The sequence below is a fragment of the Sylvia atricapilla genome, chromosome 7 (assembly GCF_009819655.1).
Source record: "Sylvia atricapilla isolate bSylAtr1 chromosome 7, bSylAtr1.pri, whole genome shotgun sequence".
In the NCBI taxonomy this organism is placed as follows: Eukaryota; Metazoa; Chordata; class Aves; order Passeriformes; family Sylviidae; genus Sylvia; species Sylvia atricapilla.
Window position 1 is genome coordinate 35,120,303 of NC_089146.1, and position 18,429 is coordinate 35,138,731.

The following is an 18,429-nucleotide window of genomic DNA, read 5'->3' on the forward strand; positions in this document are numbered from 1 at the left end:
CTTACATGAGCAGCCAGAATAGATATGTTTGACCTGCCTCTGTGCTTTTGTTTTTTTGTTTTTTTTTTCCTTGGGTCAGCCCAAAGGAGCCATGTGAATGGCTTTTGCCAGTGGCATCCATTCATTTAAAATGATTAATAATAGCCAGGCACCTCCAACCTTCTGGCTGGCATCAGCAGCACCCATGGGTGTGAAATACTCCAGGAGAAAGCTCTAGAAGAGTCCAGACCCATTTAGAGAAGAACAGCCTCTCTTACTTGAAGTTATAACTTGAGGAATAAAGGGCACCTTGCACTAATCAGGCAGATTAAGCTGATGAGCAAAGCACCTGAAACAACTTTTCCTCCCCACCTCGCCTGCAGAGGAAAGAGCTCTCCTAAGTAAATAAACCAGCGCAGTCCTTTCTCATTTTGACCATTTCTCACCATTTTACTCAACTGCCAGGCAGACGGAAGCCTTAACCCTGACAACACTTAAGTGAAAACTCCCAGGTTGTTTTTTTTTTTTTTACTTGCCTGACTTCTTTATTAAAGGCTTTCTGGCTGTGAGTGGGTGTCAGAGGTGCAGTATTTCACAGATCTGTGGGGCACTGCCTCATTTTGCTCTGTATCAAGATATTAAAAGTTCCTCTTATTACAGAAAGCATGAAGAAAGATGACCAACTCCAACTAAACCGATAGTCTCTGGGTATATTTATTTTATGATGATGGCAATGAAGTAGCCCCGTATATATTTTCTATTGTCTTCAATAAAGACACACTTTAATCACGAACTGACATATGAAAGCTGCCTATTGGCCTATTGATATTTCTTTTGCACTGAGCAAGAAGGCAATAACCTATTTTAAATATAACTTTTAAAAATGACATTACCTAAGAAAAAGCTAGCAGTATTCCTGATAAAATATATTGTGGTGGGGCTGAAAAGTGCATGCAAAGCAAGCTGCATTATTAGAATGTTTAAATATTAATTATACCGCTGTGTAGTAAAGATGATCAACTGTGAGTGTCAACTAATTTTCTAAAAGCTGCAATGTTGGATGTCGTCTAAACTTCTATTGTTAAGCTAAAACTAAAAGCCCAGCAAGTTTAGTCTACTGGAGTGTGTTTATTTTTATTGGTTTCTGCATAATTTTTTTTAACATAAACCAACTTTAACCCCTTTACTGTAATCTCTGCCAGTGGAACTCCAATAGCACATCATAAAATTCCTATAATTCTTCAAAGCAATGTAGCTGGAAAAGAAAAAAAAAAAAAGAAAAAAACAAAAAAACAAAACCACCAAAAACTCCGGGCACTTTGCAACAAACGCCAAGTATGAGATTCAGCCAATTAAATTTAACTCTTGCAAGCTCATTTCCCTGGCAATATATGTGTAGATGTAGGTTCAGCCTGCCCTCCCGCAGCCAATTTTGTTGGGAGCAACTCCCAGCCAGGCTGCTCGGGGCTGGGCTGGCTCTATTGTGTGAAAAATCCCGCTCAGGTGGTACCTAGAGCTGGTAGGGGAGGGAGGCTGAGCAGACAGATGGGGAGGCAGATGTACAATGTTACATAAAAGTAGAAAGACTTATATTATCTTCTGTGAATGCCTTAAGTGACTGAGCGCAGGCAGCAGGCGGAGGGGCGCTGGGGTGGGGAATGAAGAGTTAACCAAAAAATGACTGTCATTTCTCCCCCTCGCAGCAGCTATTGCTCCCTCAGACTTTCAAGAGGAGCCACAAGACTCAAGTGAGAGAATCACTTTGAGATTCTTCTGCGAAGACAAAGAAATAGAGGCTGGTAGGGCTTCCTTCCGTCACTCATGGATGCTCTGCCAGGATTTCCCACCTGAGACAGATTGCGACGCATGTTCGAATCACTCATGCAGGAGAAGCAATACACAAGTTCAGTGTAAAGCCACTTTAAAAGCTCATCGGGTGCATACTTTACTTGTACAAAATACCTTATTCATGATGGAGCAGTGAGGGCCTAGGTAATTACTTGAATCAAGGTGGCCTCAGAAGTGTTTAAATCTACAAGGACACTTAGAGCATGAATAATGCAAAATAATTTGCATCTAAATTTTTTAAGTGTTCTTTATTCAAAAACTAAAATGCAGTTCCGATTAAAGTTTGATGAGTGAAAGCTGAGCACTTCATACCCACTGTGAAACGTCTCCTATTTGTGGAAATTATTTCAGACAGTGGTAAAGGGACAAAAGAGATCAAAAAAAAAAAAAAAAAAAAAAAAGTTGGTGATTAATCTGCATTTCTTTTAAGCCTTCCTTATTCCATGATGTTTGGTGAGTAGGAAGTTAATTTCCAAACTTGCTGGTCTGATACCATCTACATTTCACCCCTTTAAAGCAGCCCCATCGAAAGCACAGCTCTAATTATTAACCAAACAAAATAACTATTCTTTTGCCTCTGATGATAGCGTGAAGCCGCTCGTGGCTCTGAAATTTGTCCAGTATCTCTTAGTGCAATTAATCTCGCTTCTGTCCCCGTCAACCTCTTTGGAAAAACCTTACGTGCAAAAATACCCTGGCTGCCTCTCGCTCTGTGCTTATAGGGCACGGGCTTGCATTTCTTCACTTGGAGCGTGTTGCATCCCTTTTCTTTTGAATTTGCCATTGACAGCACAAACTGCCGCGTATATCATCGGTTCAGCACTTTATTATATCGTCTTCAGTCCTATTTTAGAATGTGTTGAGCAACCCCCATAAAAATTGTTAAAGAGGAAGGAGTGAACAAGACAAATGTTGTGTAATGTGCGCGCTGAAAACGATGCTTTTCTCTGCCTGGGCTGGAGGCAGAGGAGAAAAAGGGAGAGGGGAAGCATGTCAGAAACAGCAGTTTTCGAGAGCAGATGCCAGTGATCCTGTTGTTAAATGTGCCTAATTCATGATTGTGTTTCCAACTCTCAAACCTGCCTGTCTCACTGGCGGGAAGGCATCAAGAGAAGAGACATTCAAAGTTGGAGAGTTCTCAGATCCCTGGAGATTTCTACAGGAGAATCTGCATGGATCTGCTCCCCGGCTTGTTCCTGCGCTCCACGCCCAACATCTTGCTGCGGTTCAAGAGCCAGACCTTCCCAAAAGCAGCCTTGGGAGCAAGAGGGATGTTTTTTTTCCAGCTGCTAAAACCTCAGGTCGGGAAATCCGCCGGGATCCAACAGGTTAGGCAGGCAGTGAAGTTTTAAGCGCCGGCTCACTGCGAGCAGCTAAACTTTAAAGGCCCTTTTGCAAAGGAAAATCATTTTCCTTCTGCAGCCCTTATAAAGAATAAAGACTTCCAATTTATTACCGGCTCGAAAGCTGGCTGCCACTTTATTGGACTTTCAGATGAGTGTGCTCGCCACGCTTTCTTAGGGAGAGGATCTGCTACGTTTTTCTTGGATTTGGAACAATGCGAACATTTTTTTAACTCGTTGAACAAAGATTTCCCCAGCAACAGACCCCCTGCTCAGCAGGTCACCTATCTTTGCGACAGTTTTTCTTTTCCCACGCTAACCCTAGGGCTCATTTGCATAAGGTCTCTGTTGTGACAATTAGTTTCAGGTGAGCTGATTTCTATGAGGTTTGCCCAAGACGATACACAAGCTCTGGGCCTCCCTGATCCTGGCCCTAATTGCGACTGACTGGCACCAGACACAATCACCCTCTTGATTCAGCAAATTGTCCTGCAAGTAGCTTGTTGTGACCCTGCAATGCACAAATCATATCATGTCAGCCCGGCATAGTAAACAGTGAATAAAGCAAATTCAAAAAAAAAAAAAAAAAAAAAAAAAAAGAAAGGGAAAAAAAAAAAAAAAAGAAAAAAAGGTTTCATAATAGCTCCTCCATCTTCTAGCCTCAATGGACAAGATGAATACAAATTAAAGCTATATCATAACTGTGTGCTGGTGGAAGAGGTATCTCTGCCCTCACTAACAACTTTGGTTTGCTGGGGAGTTTTTGGGGGGTTTTCTTTGGGAAAAAAAAAAAAAATCAGATGTTACTTCAGTCTGTCATATGGGGAGAAATTCCCCAGGTACCGTGCCAGGGTCACTGTAAATACTTCTTAGCTCGTTGTTGTGGAAATAAGCAATATGCTCCTTCATCATCTCATAAGGTACATGGTACAGCCACATGCACATTAGTTGGGCTCCCAGACACTCCACTCAAGGAAAATACAAATCCAAAAGGCCACATGACTTTTGGGAAGTTGGGACAGAAATTTTCCCACAGAGCCCAGGGAGGAGCAGGGGGTGCAGGGAGACCTCACCCCAGTTCTCCATGGCTGACAGTCCCTCATCCCACCACAGCCCTGCTTTGGGCTCTGTCCTGCCTGTTTTGGAGCAGTGATAACCCTGTGGATTGGGTAGTGACACACCAGTCTGGGGAAACACACAGCTTCTGAGATGGACAGGGAAAAGGATCGAGTAATAAATCCAGAGGGACAAAGGCAAAGTAAAGGAGGCTGGAGGAACACCTTTAACTGCCACACTAAGGATAACGCTTGGTCAGGATGAAGAACTGTCCTTATCTGTGAATAACTCCCTTTTCCTCAGTTTGACTCACAGTTTTCATGTTATTTTTTGGTGTGATGCTCAATTCTTTCCTACCAGAGTAGCTCCGGCTGTGACCTCCGCCCCGTGAGTGTGAGTCAGGAGAGATTCCCTCCCCACCTTATATATTGCTTTTTTTTTTTTAAATGAAGACTAATTTGCAAAATATTATTCACCATAGAGACAAAAGCTGTAACTGGGATATGAAGGGTAAACTCAAATCCAGACAGGTATATTGAGTCCCTGACTTCAGAGAGAGACCACGAGGGCAGGATTAGACCCCTTGGATATATTTCTTAAAGATCATTATGTGAATTAGATTAGGCTATTAGTTTTGGACTACTTTTAATCTCCTGGGGAAATATATATTTACATTTGGGTTGGATTTTTTTTTATTTTTTTCCCTTGATGCAAATTGCTTCCCCAAATAAATAGTTATGTTAAAAATCCTAGTAAAAAAACTGTTTCAAAATCCTTCACTGACCATGGCTGGCAGCCAGTGTGAGAGGTCAGCCTGCCAGCCCCAACAGTTTGCAGCTGCAGTCGAGGTAACTATATAGGCAAAAGTGCATCTGACACAGTGCATTTCTGCTAATCTGCACTCTTATCAACTGATACAGGCAAAAAGTATTAATTGTTTATGTGCGTATATAGATAAAAGTTACAAAGAAAAATTGTCCCTCAGCTGTGAGCACCAAGTTTTACCCCGGGAAAAGAACTTCAGGGTGGGAGACCTTATTCTTCTTCACTGGTACAATTACATTGATTTAAAAGTCATTAAATCTTCTGATATTCCTGTGATCTCAGGAGTTGTTTATGACCTGGGGTTCTGTCCCAAGCATGCCTGTATGGCCTGAATAATGAGAGGGAGGTGGGGGATACCCCTCACTGCAGGCAGGGCAGCCACAGTTCCACCCTGGGCTCCCCACCCTCACTCTCTGTACATTTGCAGAACATTTAGGTTGCATTTGGACACACAGACAGGACAGGCAGCACTCTTGGAGCAGGACACAAGGTCAGCCTCGGGTTACTTCTTCCAGTGGTGTGTACTGCTCTGGTGGGAAGCCACATGTCCTTCCTGATCCCTCCTACCAAGAAAGGTGCACAAGAGGAAGAACACTAAATCCTGCCTGCCATGAACATCTCCATGGACAACTGCAAAGCTCCCAACACTGTTGTCACCACATAAACCATGTACAGCTTTGGCTGAGCTGTACAAACCCGTTGTGCCCAGCCTGAAGCATTGCTGCCATGCCCAGTGACAGAGGTGGCAGGACCAGGTGGTCACTCACCACTGGCCATGGGGTCAGGGCTGGGCTGTGGATGCACAGCCAGAGACCTCACCAACCTCACCTTCCCCATTTTTAACGTGTGTCCCACTTTCTCTGCATCCTGTGTCCCTGCTAATGCTTTTATCCCTCTCTTGTGACACAAACCATGCTTTTACACTGAAGGCAACACAGCGAGCTGATTTTGCACTTTAACCTTCAGCAAACTCTGATTCTAATGCAAGGCAAAACTTTTAGATTTTTAAGTAAATAAACAGTTGATTCTGACAAAAAATGACTATTCCCTGAGGGGACATTTTTGTGAAACTGCGCCAGGTACAAAAAAAATGTATATTTTTTGGCTTGGTCATGAAACTGTCAAAACACAACTCTAACATGTTTTGCTGCATATGTAATTTTTTTCCCACAGCTCTTTCCGAGCAATGCTTAATTCTGAATTCTTTCTGCACCCAGCATTTACAAGAAAACTGATAGATGCACAAGCAATTCAGGCTAAGTTTCTAACTGAGTGAAATAGAACAGCCAGGAGAAAGAAGAAGAAAAGCCAAACAAAGCCCAAGAAACTTTGTTAAACTTTCCAAACAAATTATGTTTTTAAGATAAAATTCACCCTCAAGATAGAGCCTTGGTGAGATTTAAGCAGGGAGAAGGTTGACTGCTGGCCCTGGGCACATGGGCTAAGTTTCACCTTCTGTGCTCATGTAACTTCATTTATTTTATTTTTAACTGCTCTCTCTCATATATATATATATATATATATATATGTTTGTATATGTAAATATCAAAGTATCTTGATCATAGTTGTGATTACAAACTTCACTTTTACTAAAAACAGCTATGGCACTGTTCTTTAAAATAATAATATATTTTCCCAAGTGCTTTCACTGTTTCATCCCAGCAACTGAAACAGAGACAATCCTTTGTATGTTGAAATGTATAATTATCATGTAGCCAAAAGGGAGGGTGTAATTTTCACATCTGATTACAAGGGAAGAGTGTAAGTGAAGCTGCCTTGGTAAACTTACACTTGTTTACAGAGAGCAATACCTTTGATATTAAAAACTCCAAACATGTAAAATGCTGGAAAAAATCAAGGTTGTCACACACCAAACCTAAATATCAACAACAACAATAAACCCTAAGCAATTTTTTTGGCATAGTTACAAATGAAAAGTCAATTCTTTTGCACCTGGGCTGTTCTCCTCACTTGAGATGTTTGCTAAGAGACTTACAAATTGTTTTTGCACAGTGTGCTCTACTTGCCGTGTGGAAGGTTAAGAGGCTGAAGATCTAGCTTTATTTAAAGAAAAGGGGGGGGGGAACTTTCAAATGTTTCTGCTGTTTATAATTCTACTTGGGGAGTTTAAACTAGAGAAATGTTTTTCATATTTGACTCCATCTTCGCAGAATTTACTTCTCCTAAATATGACTGCGTTTGCTTTCAAGTTTTCATTTTTCTTTCTTTTTATTTTTTTAACACATGAACTCTCTCCTGTTTCTTTCTTTTTATCTTTCTTTCTTTGCTGATTTACCTGCCATTAAATTAGCTTCTGCTCATGTGAAATTGTTTTTTAGCCACATAGGACAAGATGGTATCAAGGAAAGGAAGAACTGTTAGAGAAAATATCACTTACCAAGGAGATTAAAGATAAGCAGAAAGAACACATTACAGGTAGAGGAAAAAACTGCTGAAAATCCAAGAAAGATATCAAAAATAGTTTAAAAATTGTATGAAAATACAATTGTTAAAGAGTTGTTGTTGTTGTTGTTGTATTTTTAGAAATCATTAAAAACTCTCTGTGCAAGCACTGGATGTCCAAGTATGATAATCTCAGGTTTCGCTAACCAAGAAGAAGGAGAGGAATGAGAAGGAAAACCAAATTATTTTTAGTATGTGGAAAACTCATCTTTTTGTTAGAGTACAAAAAAAAGTTCATGTAATTAACATGCACAACATCTATCGACAAGACTATGATAAGACCTTACTTTCTAAAGTATGTATTTTTTTCCTGCCCTCAAATTAAGTTCCTGATCCCATATCCTTGCCCTGAACAACATATCCATGGGAAAAAACACCTACCACAACAACTAAAGCATATGAAATATAAAATATAACCCAGTAATAAAAGTCATTCCACTTGAGGATTCATGTAGCTACTTTAAAAGTGGTTTTGTCTCGTGCCGAAAGACATGAATGCAAGGGCTACCAAAAGCAATTTAATACCAGGTGGGGGTTGACATTAATCTTTCATGACAATAATATTGTGGTGTTACAGGAGGGCAAAAACAAATACCTTCTTGCACGTAGAACGACTTCCCTAAGAGTCTGTGCCTGTCTTAAAAATGCACGTATAGAAATGATGTATGGCCCCAAATTCATAATGAATATGATTATTAAACAGTCTTCACTCGTGCAAATAATCGGACCTGTCCTCCTTCTGCTTCCCTTAGGTGTGATCCAAGCTTTTGCTGTGAGTGCTGCAGGAATGCTATTCCTCCTGGAATGGGCCAGGTTTGGTGAGCCCAGGCTGTGCAGAGCTGTTTTCTGCATGATACAGAGCCAAATTCTGCCTGTGGTTGAGAGCAGTGCCATGAAAGCTGCTCAGGGTCTGCCTGTGGTTGAGAGCAGTGCCATGAAAGCTGCTCAGGGTGTGCCTGAGGTAGATGCAGCTTCTGAGCAGCATTAGTGTACTTAAAACAACAAATTAATGTCTGTGGAGCACTAATCAATGTTTGGTGCACTCCACATTTTTCACTGAGTTGTTAGAGTACATTTGCTTATATTTTGCACTATTTTAATTTAGCCATATTGATCAAACTGAACACTCAATAAGACCCTAGGCACCTTAGCCTTATTAAAATTAGTCAACTTGAAGTAAGTGAGCTGAGGAAGTAATGGAAACTATTCAGAGATTTAAATACAGTGCAGCCCACTTAAATAAATACCTGTTAATGAAATAAATCTGTATATGCACATATTTCCTCAGAAACAAATTATTAAGGGGGCCCTTTAGAAGAATAAGGCTCAAACATATTCCTTAGTTTAAAATAGAAATATTTCTGTGTACTTTTGTGTTTGCTGTGTTAAACTTAGGGAGTCCACGCTGACCTTTCCTGTCAAAGCAGTTATGATTCTTTAGAGTCTTACAGTGTCAAAATTGATAAAAATGTCCCTAAATAACCTGTAAGTAAACACTGCTGTAGGGTTTTGGTAGTTCTCCCAAATGAGTTTATCCCAGGAAGAGTAGAACTCAGCTGGGCCATCACCCACACAAGTATATCTGGGCAGCTGCAGAAGTAAAATAAAAGACATTTAACATGCAGTGGAAAACAAGTAAAAGTCATACAGCCTAGTCTTTAAAAATAATATGTCTTTGTCTTCAGAAATTTGTATCTTGTTTTTAAGCAGGGGTTGAGAAGCAAGATTAGAGCACCAACTCCAAGGCTTGGCTTGAGAAAGGATTCACAGTACAGCTCCTTTTGGCACATCTCTGGGTTCAAAATATTGTTTTTGAAAACATTGTTGTTTTTCAACAAAAATGGGAGATTAGACAACATCTTTAGCTGATTAATCCTCTCTGCTCTCTGAGGAGGTGACCTATGATAGTGTATTATTTTAACTGGGGAAAAAAAATTCCACCACGCAGCAAACTCTTCCTGCAGTACCTACAAATGAATTAAGCTAAAAAGTGGGTAGAGGATCTGTGGAGGTTTCCTGCCCCCCTTGCTTTAGGGGCTGCCTTTAGAGGGCTTTGTATATTCTTTTTTTTCCCTTAGTCCAATAAAAGATATTAGCTCTTTTTCCTAAACAAAATCCCTCTCATGAATCAGGCCCTACACTTGCAACTAGTGTGATATTGCAGGCCAGGTTTCACCCCAGTTAAATTCTAATCTATACTTTGTCTTGCAGAGTTAAGAAGAAAATGCATATCAGCAGAATCTCCTCTCTACTTTATTTCATTTATAAATTACGAGAATGATGCTATTATATATTATTAATTTCTGCTGTTCTCCAACTCGGCTGCAGCAGTGAGCTGCGGATGTTGGAACGGTGTAATTATGTTCTAGTAGGGCAGCCATCCGTTTCCTTTCAAAAATTTACAGGATTCTTAATCATGCTGCTCATTTGGGTGCGCAGTAGCGAGGATGGCGAAACACAAACAGGGCACGTTCGTTTACACAGGAACACCTGCTTAGCATGATAGCAGATGTCAGTCAGCAAGCAGAACACAAAAGAAAAATATCAACAACAGCAAACTAGAAGCATTTTTAACTCGGTACGGAGATCTCTTGTCTGGGGGAAGCCAAAGAAGGGGATGCGCCTTTGCAGGTCAAAGTAGAGGCACCGTGATGATTTGGAAAGTCTCAGCCAATGTTCCCCAGGGACTGGGTCAACAAATCCAAGACACACTGCTCACTGGATGATGGGATATTTAACAATTTCTCCTTCTAGAGGAGCACTTTAGCCGGCTTGATGCTGAGCATCTTGTAAGAGTCACCGTAAATACATGGAATATTTGATAATTACAGCGAAATAGTTGGGAGGAGTAAAATCCACAGAACTACTGCTCCGTGTGCAAGGGTCTGTTGGCATTCCCACTGCAACCGCTTATTCTCAAGGCTTTAACTTTAAATGTTGCATCCCAGGCTGCCTCTTGGCTCTCCCATCTCAAATTGAGAGCGTTTCTGTTTTGTGCATATTTTATGAAACGAAAAGATGTCAGCGGAGGAGCGAAAGTTCAGTGATTTTGGGCTCTCCAGTGCAGTGCTCCAGCCTGGGAGTGGCCTCACCTCTCCCAGGGAGGTGTCGGGAGCGCGGAGCCCAAGCCGAGCTGTTGCAGGCGGGTATTAATAATCCCCCTCCGTGGCATAGGCAGTAACTACTCTTCCCCAGGATTGTTAGTATTCAGAGCAAGTCAACTTGCGTGGGTCCGTGCATTAAGGGCTCCCTAAGTATGCATTGACTTGATACCCAGTAATGGCTTCTAAGGAGCCGTTATGTAGTGCCGTGTCAATGATCCATGCATTGAGGACTCCCTAAGTACGCATTGACACGATAGACCGGAACGGCTCCGAAGAAGCCGTTACGGTCTATCATGCCAATGATCTGCGGATATTGGCAGTGCCTCCCACACTTCTGCAGAGACTGTAAAAGTCTCAGAAGAAGCTGCTGTGATCTCAGTGGAAGGACCATCAATCAGGTCGATGGCAGGGTTGCGTTTCGCCATTTTTCCACCCTGTTGTTGGGAGGCCTCGTTCTGCTCCTGGAGTTGGATTCAAAAAACGGACAAACTGTAAAGGATGTCCACCCATGGAGTGGCTCTGGGACTGTGCAGAGGTAACCAGAATTGTAATATGACCTCTGGTTTTATTCATTTTTGGTTTTAAGTTCCAGCTGCTTTCAACCTTGACCAGGTCCCTTCAACTCTTCCTACCTTTGTTTGCTCTCCTCTAGCAAGCACGGAAAGGGATGACATCTTTTGGGTGAAGACTGGAGTGGGACTTGGAAAATGTGAATTTAGAGCACTTACAACTAAGGCTTGTGGGAATATCTCATCACCAGTGGAGGGCTGAGATGAACCAGATGGGTACATAGAATCACACACTGGTTTGAGTTGGAAGGGACCTTAAAGATCATCCAGTTCCACCCCCCTGCCACAGGCAGAGACACCTTCCACTAAACCAGGTTGCTCTAAGCTCTGTCCAACATCAGACTTTTACACCGAAGCAAGCAAGCAAGCAAAGCTACACTGAAAGGAAGTCTTACTTCTAGAGTGTTATAAACTATCTATTGAGTTTATATAGTTTCCATCCACTCAATTTCTGTGTATTCACATCAGTTCTGAGAATCACTGCTTGGCAGGTGATCATCTGTATTTTCTATGATGCCAAACTTTCTATGAAAACACTGTGAACCTCTTTTTCCATGTCTTCTTTAGTACATTAATATTTTTTAAAAAAAGTTTTAAAGGTACATCATTCTCAATGAAGTTTTAATTCATGCTAAGTCTATGACCACAAAACACTACTTAGCCAGCTGGTATTGTCTGTGTCTACTTTTCCATACTCTTTCAGGGAAAACTTGTCTTTTAACTCTTTCATATTCACTTCATACTTCTGTTGAGGGGAGATAAAGCTATAGTAGAATAGAAGTATATAGAATATTGAACCTACTTTACACATTGGTTAGAACTAGATGATCTTTGCAGTCCCTTCCAATCCAAACCATTCAATGATCCTATGATTCTCTGATGATAATAAGCCCATTTATAGTATAATACCCCATAATTTAATTTACATCTACATGGTTAAATGTTAGCAGACCACCGGAGAAAGACCGTAACCATACCTTGTGGAAAGCAGAGATCCTCAAGCAAGAAAAGGTAGAATTACTGTGCAGATTGGAGCACCATAGAGAGACCTTGTCTGTAGCCAGGCTGGCCTGAAAAGTGTGAGCTCAAACAAAAAAAAAACTGTGCAAAAGGAGGTGGAGGAACATTATAGAAGATCAGAGAGGGTCATGGTAAAGGAGAAACTGAGAAGGCAGAGAAGTCTCAGGGAGCAGTAGCTATTAATCCCAAGCACTTCTTTCTTCGGACTCAAAGACTGAAATATCTTTATGTGTATTTTCAGTGGAAAGCACTAGAGTTGTCCAGAGACTGGTACCCCAAATCAGTGATTGTTTTGGTACTGTTAATATGCAGTTTGGAGTTGCAGAGTAGCTATAGCCATCAGGTCCACAACAACATCACCAGCAAACAGAAGAGAGAAGAAAACATGCTATCTATTGAAAGCTTGAGACATTAGTGGATTTTATCAACACAGCCCTAGCTCAAATGCCTTTCAGATAAAGGAGTGTGCAACATGTTCTGGAAAGCTACAATTGTTCCTTGGACAACCTGCTCTCCAAAGGCAAAACCATTAATTCTTTGAGATTGCATCCTTGGGATTTAGAGCCTCTTTGGGGTGGCCTTGAGAGCCTATGGACACCTAACACTGCCACAACCCAAATTCCATTCAACCTCTCCCTCCATGCTGCATGTCACAAATTTGTGTGAAAAGTTGCATTTCCAAATCTGGACAGCTGAAGACTGCAGTCCTCTGGCAAAAAAAAAAAAAAAAAAAACAAGAAAAACCAACAACAAACGAAGCTTTTCACTAAATTTAATCATCTGAGGGTTTAAACTCTACTGAGAAGGAAGAGAAGATATCGTTTTACGATGATTCACACCATATTTCACGTGCAGTATTTAATGGATGCTTTCAGGTACCTCATGTTATAATGCTGCCCCTGCAACATGTGCTGAGCCCTCGATGTAAAACTTCAAATGTTTTTTCAACCTCTGGGATAGGAACAGGCATTTGTCTCCTTCCATGAGTATATTTATTAGTAAGAATTTTGCATGGTATAATTGAAGCCTGGCAGTTTTTACCAATCGAGGCTTAAGAGGAAAACTAACACAATATAATGTTTTGTGTCCTTTTTTTTTTTTTTTTTGTCCGTGCAGACCAGACACTGAAAAGGTGCAAAGCGCTGCTAAAAGTACATTTTCTGAAATTCAAAGCCTTTTAAGAAAGGTACACAATGCAAGAATACGCAGCTGCAATTTTAAAAAGGCTACTGCTCCTTTAATGCCCAGCTGGTCCTGAGATGTAATAAAATTGACATATTGATTCCTTTGAATTTACAAATGCCTGTTTCATAAACTCCATCTCCAAAGCCTAGGCATCTTTAGAGCACTGTCATTTTTTTCTCCAAATGGATCAATTATGTGCCCACGTAATCCTGTTACCTGTGAAATCCATGCATACTTCTCCCATTTGCTGCAGTTCCCAGGCGGACAAACTTGCATTATGTACGCATAAACAAACAGAGCATTTTCCTGATATTAGGGATTGTTTTCAAAGTGAAAAGCAATCTCCTGGGTCCTTTACTCAAAAAAAAACCCCCATACATAGCGTGGTGTTTCTCCAAGTAACCTCACTGCACTATATGTATAATTATTACACAACACAGCAAATCATTAAAAAAACATTGAGTCCCGCTATCTCAAATGCTTCAACTGCAAAAACGGCACCAAGACTTAGCAGCCAGCCCTCATTTTCCTGGTGAATCAAACTTTCCTATTTCTTTCTCATCGTCTTTATTTGATAATTGTTGCCATATCTATAAGGAAATCATGCTCATCAGAAGTGTTTCTGCCTGACATAAATATTAGAAAAACACCCACAGCAAACTTTGCTCTGGAAGTTTGCGGCTTTTTTATTTTATTTCTAGGATAATTCATCTTTTCATCGTGCTGAGCACCTTTCCATCATTTACACACACACACAGAGAGTCAAGCAGGCATTAACCTGCAAACCTACCACTTATGCATATAAATGCATCACACATACGACTATTCCCATATCCCGTGGCATATTATTTGTATGAATATATACCATGCACAGAAACACATTTATACACACACACCCCATGCTCAATCCTCAAATATAAGCAGAGAAAAAGAGAATAAATGCGGTTTTCTCTGCATATGAATTGTTTATAAAGTACCGTGTACATACATAGATATGAATTCTTGTTTCATTCTTTCAGGCTGTGCTGTATCTGATTTTCTACACTTCACTGGGCAACCAGCAGTTCAGTTACACTACACTTGCCCTGTACAATTTGTCTCTAAAAGGTTCCCAAAATTATGAAACATCCTGTCTGCTGCATGACCTGCTCACTGCAGTGCCTCAGCCTGAGGTGCATCCACACATATAGAGAGGATGGCACATAAAAAATATCATGTGTGTGTATATATATATATATATATATATATTTGATGCTTGGAGCCCATACAAGTGGCCCAATACACTCCTGCCATTGTGCAGGAGTGGGTTTTAAAGATAAATGGCTGCATGTTAACCAGATTTGACATGCTGCACAAAAGCAGCCACCTTTGGTCCCATGACACAGCCAAACAGAAAAAACAACAAGCAGTCCTGGCAAAAGATGTCCAACGTGAATAAAAGCCCAACAATTTGTCACATAGTCGTTACAAAATGTTCCAGGCTTTAGGGCTTGCCATGGGACAGCAGCAATAAGACAGGCATAGGGAAACGAAGGCTGGGGGTGCTGGGGTGGAGGAAGAGTTAAAACTCGAGGAAAGCTCCAGTAGTTCCAAAGGGGAAACAAAGAGGATATTTTCATTTGGCTCTTTCCGAAGACACACACACACACACACACAGACAAAAAAAAAAAAAAAAAAAAAAAAAAAGAAGAAGCCATAATTAATTAAATCAAGAAGCTCAGTTGTTTTGAGAAGTGATTGAAATCTGACATGCAAAGTAGAAATATTTACGTTTACTTTCTATTTTAGGAATCCGCGAAGCTACTTTTCCTTCACTGCACTTCCCCACCACTACAATGGCCATGGCTCAGTTTATCCAGTAGTGAGCACTGCCTGTTCGGGGCCAAATCCTGCTCATGTTTCTCATGGCATTTGGTCTTTCCTCATGGGAACAGGCCCAGAAAACTCCAAAGATATGGCTGGGGTTGAGGACTGGTGTATGGCAGCAGAGCAGTACCCGAGTTCCTGCTTTTCTTTGAGTTCACGTAAGACAGAAAAGAGAAAGCCCAAACTTAGGCTTGGTTTGATGAGTCTCAATTTCCAAGCCAGCTTGATCCTGCAGTTTTACACTAAAACCAACCATGGGCACCAAACTCTACTTTGCTGTTCCGTGTCCCCCCAGAGTCACCCAGGTATTCCCATCAACTGCCATCGGGTCAGGATTTGCACCTATGCCAGTCCACTGAGATTTTGATGTATTTTTAGAGCCCCTAAACCAAAATAAGGAGCTCAAATGCACCAGTGCAGCTGCTTGCTAAGCTCCACATAACGGAGCTCAGACTGTAAAATACCTTTCAGTCAATAATCATCATTGCTTCAGTGATTACCCTTCGTTTCTTTATATTCAGTGGCAGAAAACTTGGAGGGGGGGTGGGTAAAAGCAATATCATCCTCTAAATTAGAATAACCAGTTGTATAATAAACTCTGAGATTCTGGTTATTAGGAACATACATTTGTAATTTTCTCAGACAAATTCCTTGGCATCCGCTCGCCCTCTGACGAAACAACGGATGATACTTGCTCTTCCTCAGTCCCACAGAATGGCAGAGTGCATTGGAGATATCAAGCTCTGCAAAAGCCCTATGAATGAGTTCAGCAGTATTTCCCTGTCTCACAGACAGAGAAAATGAACACGGTGAGGTTAATTGACTTTCTGGAGAGCACTTGATGCTGCACTCACCTTCCCCAGCCTGGCCAGCATGGGGCCAGGGCAGGATAACATCCCACCACATATCCCACCTGCATCCTCTGCCCAGCAATGGATGCAGCCTGGCTGCAGCCTCCCAGCAGTCCAGCACGGACCAGCATGGTGTGGCCTTCCCCTTGTCCCTTCATGGGCCTAATCTCTTCACATGGATTTTTGTTTGAGTAAATTAAAAAGCATCGAAGTCGCCTCTGAAGTGCACAGGGGCTTATCAAAAGGAAAAAAAAAAAAAAAAAACCCACAACCAAGTGTCAGCCAGAAGAAAAGTTCATTATTATATGTCAAGGAAAAATTAATAGAAAGGGCTTCAATGGTTAAATTACATAGGTAGATCAGGCTTTCTGCAGGAAGACCAGCTTGCTTTAATTAAAGCATGTTCTGTTCAAAAGCCACTGTGCTCGTGTTTTACAGCAACCTGATACCAACACCTGTAAGTCCCTGCTCAAAAACTCCAACTGCTTTTCCATATTCCAGCCCAGCAATTCATGTTATCAAAAGTCTGAGTTATTTTTAAATGGATGGGGGGACAACTAAGCCAGGGCTCTCTGTGGAGTTGAGCAGGGGGACGAGGACTGTTCAAATCATGGAAATGTCAGTTCCAGCAATGTGTGCCTTGGATTATTTTTTTTTCTGGACTGTCAAGAAGATTTTAAATCTTTAATATCTGTTTGTTGTCAGGTTTGCCTCCAGCTTTTTGTATCTGCAGGTCGTATTATTTTGTTGTTGTTAGGAATTAGCATTTCTCATTTGCTAGCTGAAAGTTCAGGAGAAAGCACCAAAATGCCGATAAACAAAGTTCATCTCAGGGAAAATCTCTGTATGCATAACCTAGTTAACAATTCTTTCATGGTTGCAGGATGAAATTTGAAATGCATGTTGAAAAAGAGAGTTCCTACAGAAAGCATCAGTACTACCGAGGTTTTCGAGTGCGCTGTACTAATTTTAAACGAGAAATCATTATGATTTCCGTGCCGTATTAGCATCTCTTTTATTTCCTGGTATCTCTGCTGCACTATTTCAACTCGCTGCAGGTTGCTGTTACTTTTTTTTGATGTCACGTCGTTTAAACACACACCGGAGCAGAAGACATTTGGGATTACCGGGGACTTCAATCAACATTTTTGGCCTTTGTAAAGGATCTTAGCCAAACATTTGGTGTAGTTAAACTCCAACTGATGCCATGACACACGGAATATCACTCCCCAAAAAGTGTAGAACTCATGCCTTGTGCCATCTCTGGCAGCATTCGTTCAGCGTTTGCTGCGAGTGGGGAGGAAGAAAGATACGGAATGCACGGATTGATTTTCAAATTACCTCAATATTTTGAAAACATTTTCACCTGCATGCTGAGAATGCTAAGAATAGGCAGGAAGGCAATTGTGCATTTGCACAGCCTCCACTGCATTCATTTATAAATTACCTCATCACTGACTGAAATTAACACTGATTCTTACAGGCAATTTCTCAATTTCCAATGCTAATTACATTTTTTTTACTTTTAAATTCTGTACCACCTGTTTTGGGCAAGACATCTTAGGCAGCGCGACCGCATTTAATCACAATTTTAATTAACCGCCCTGTAGATGTGAAAAAGAAGCAATTATAATATAGATGAATGATGATTTTTCTGCATTAAATTGTTTTGTTTCCCTGGTATGTTGATTGTAACACAGCACACAAATACAGTAACTGTACAATTTTTTTCTATTGTAATTTAGTAATTGTTTTTGGAAAACCAGTTTGGGAATGAGTGACTTCATCTGTTTACAAATTGATTGATACTGTTAACTCACTGATTGCTGCAGCATACATTTTGTATTGCACAGCCTAGCATAAAATATAATTAGGCATGCACAGACTTTGCAGCACCATTTTGGAATCTGAAAATCAACTGTAACCGAAGTGTGTTTTCCTTGAGCATCCTCGTATCAGCCGCGGCTGATGATACGATAATCAACAAACAATGGGCTTTTCCCATCCCGCCGCTGGTAGAAACCCTTGGATTTAATCTGATAGTCTCACAGTGTAAGGGTTAGAGGTTTGGGTTGATTTTTTTTTTTTTTCAGGATGTGCTTTGCCAGGCCTGGGAGCTGAGGGCTGGCAAGTCTGCAGCTTGCCCAACTCCCTCAGATCGCTCTCAGGAAGGAGCAGGCGAGTGATGGAAAGGAACAATGATGGCGAAAAGAGCGGCGGCTCACGGAACGCGGGGATCGCTCCTGACACGCGTGTGCTGTGGCACCGGCCATCTCCAGCTACACGTTACAGGGGAAAAAGATCTCGATCTGACTCGTGG

General features: G+C 41.2%; 1 protein-coding gene and 1 long non-coding RNA gene across 2 annotated transcripts in view; both read right to left on the minus strand.

The window, feature by feature from the left end:
• The window catches only part of ZEB2 (zinc finger E-box binding homeobox 2), a 114,173-nt gene that overhangs the window by 78,764 nt on the left and 16,980 nt on the right, over nucleotides 1-18,429 (minus strand).
• Nucleotides 2,121-5,453, minus strand: LOC136363730 (uncharacterized). Its single transcript, XR_010744038.1, has 2 exons — nucleotides 5,416-5,453; nucleotides 2,121-5,379 (listed from the first exon to the last, which is right to left on the minus strand). It is a non-coding gene; the product is annotated as an uncharacterized lncRNA (long non-coding RNA).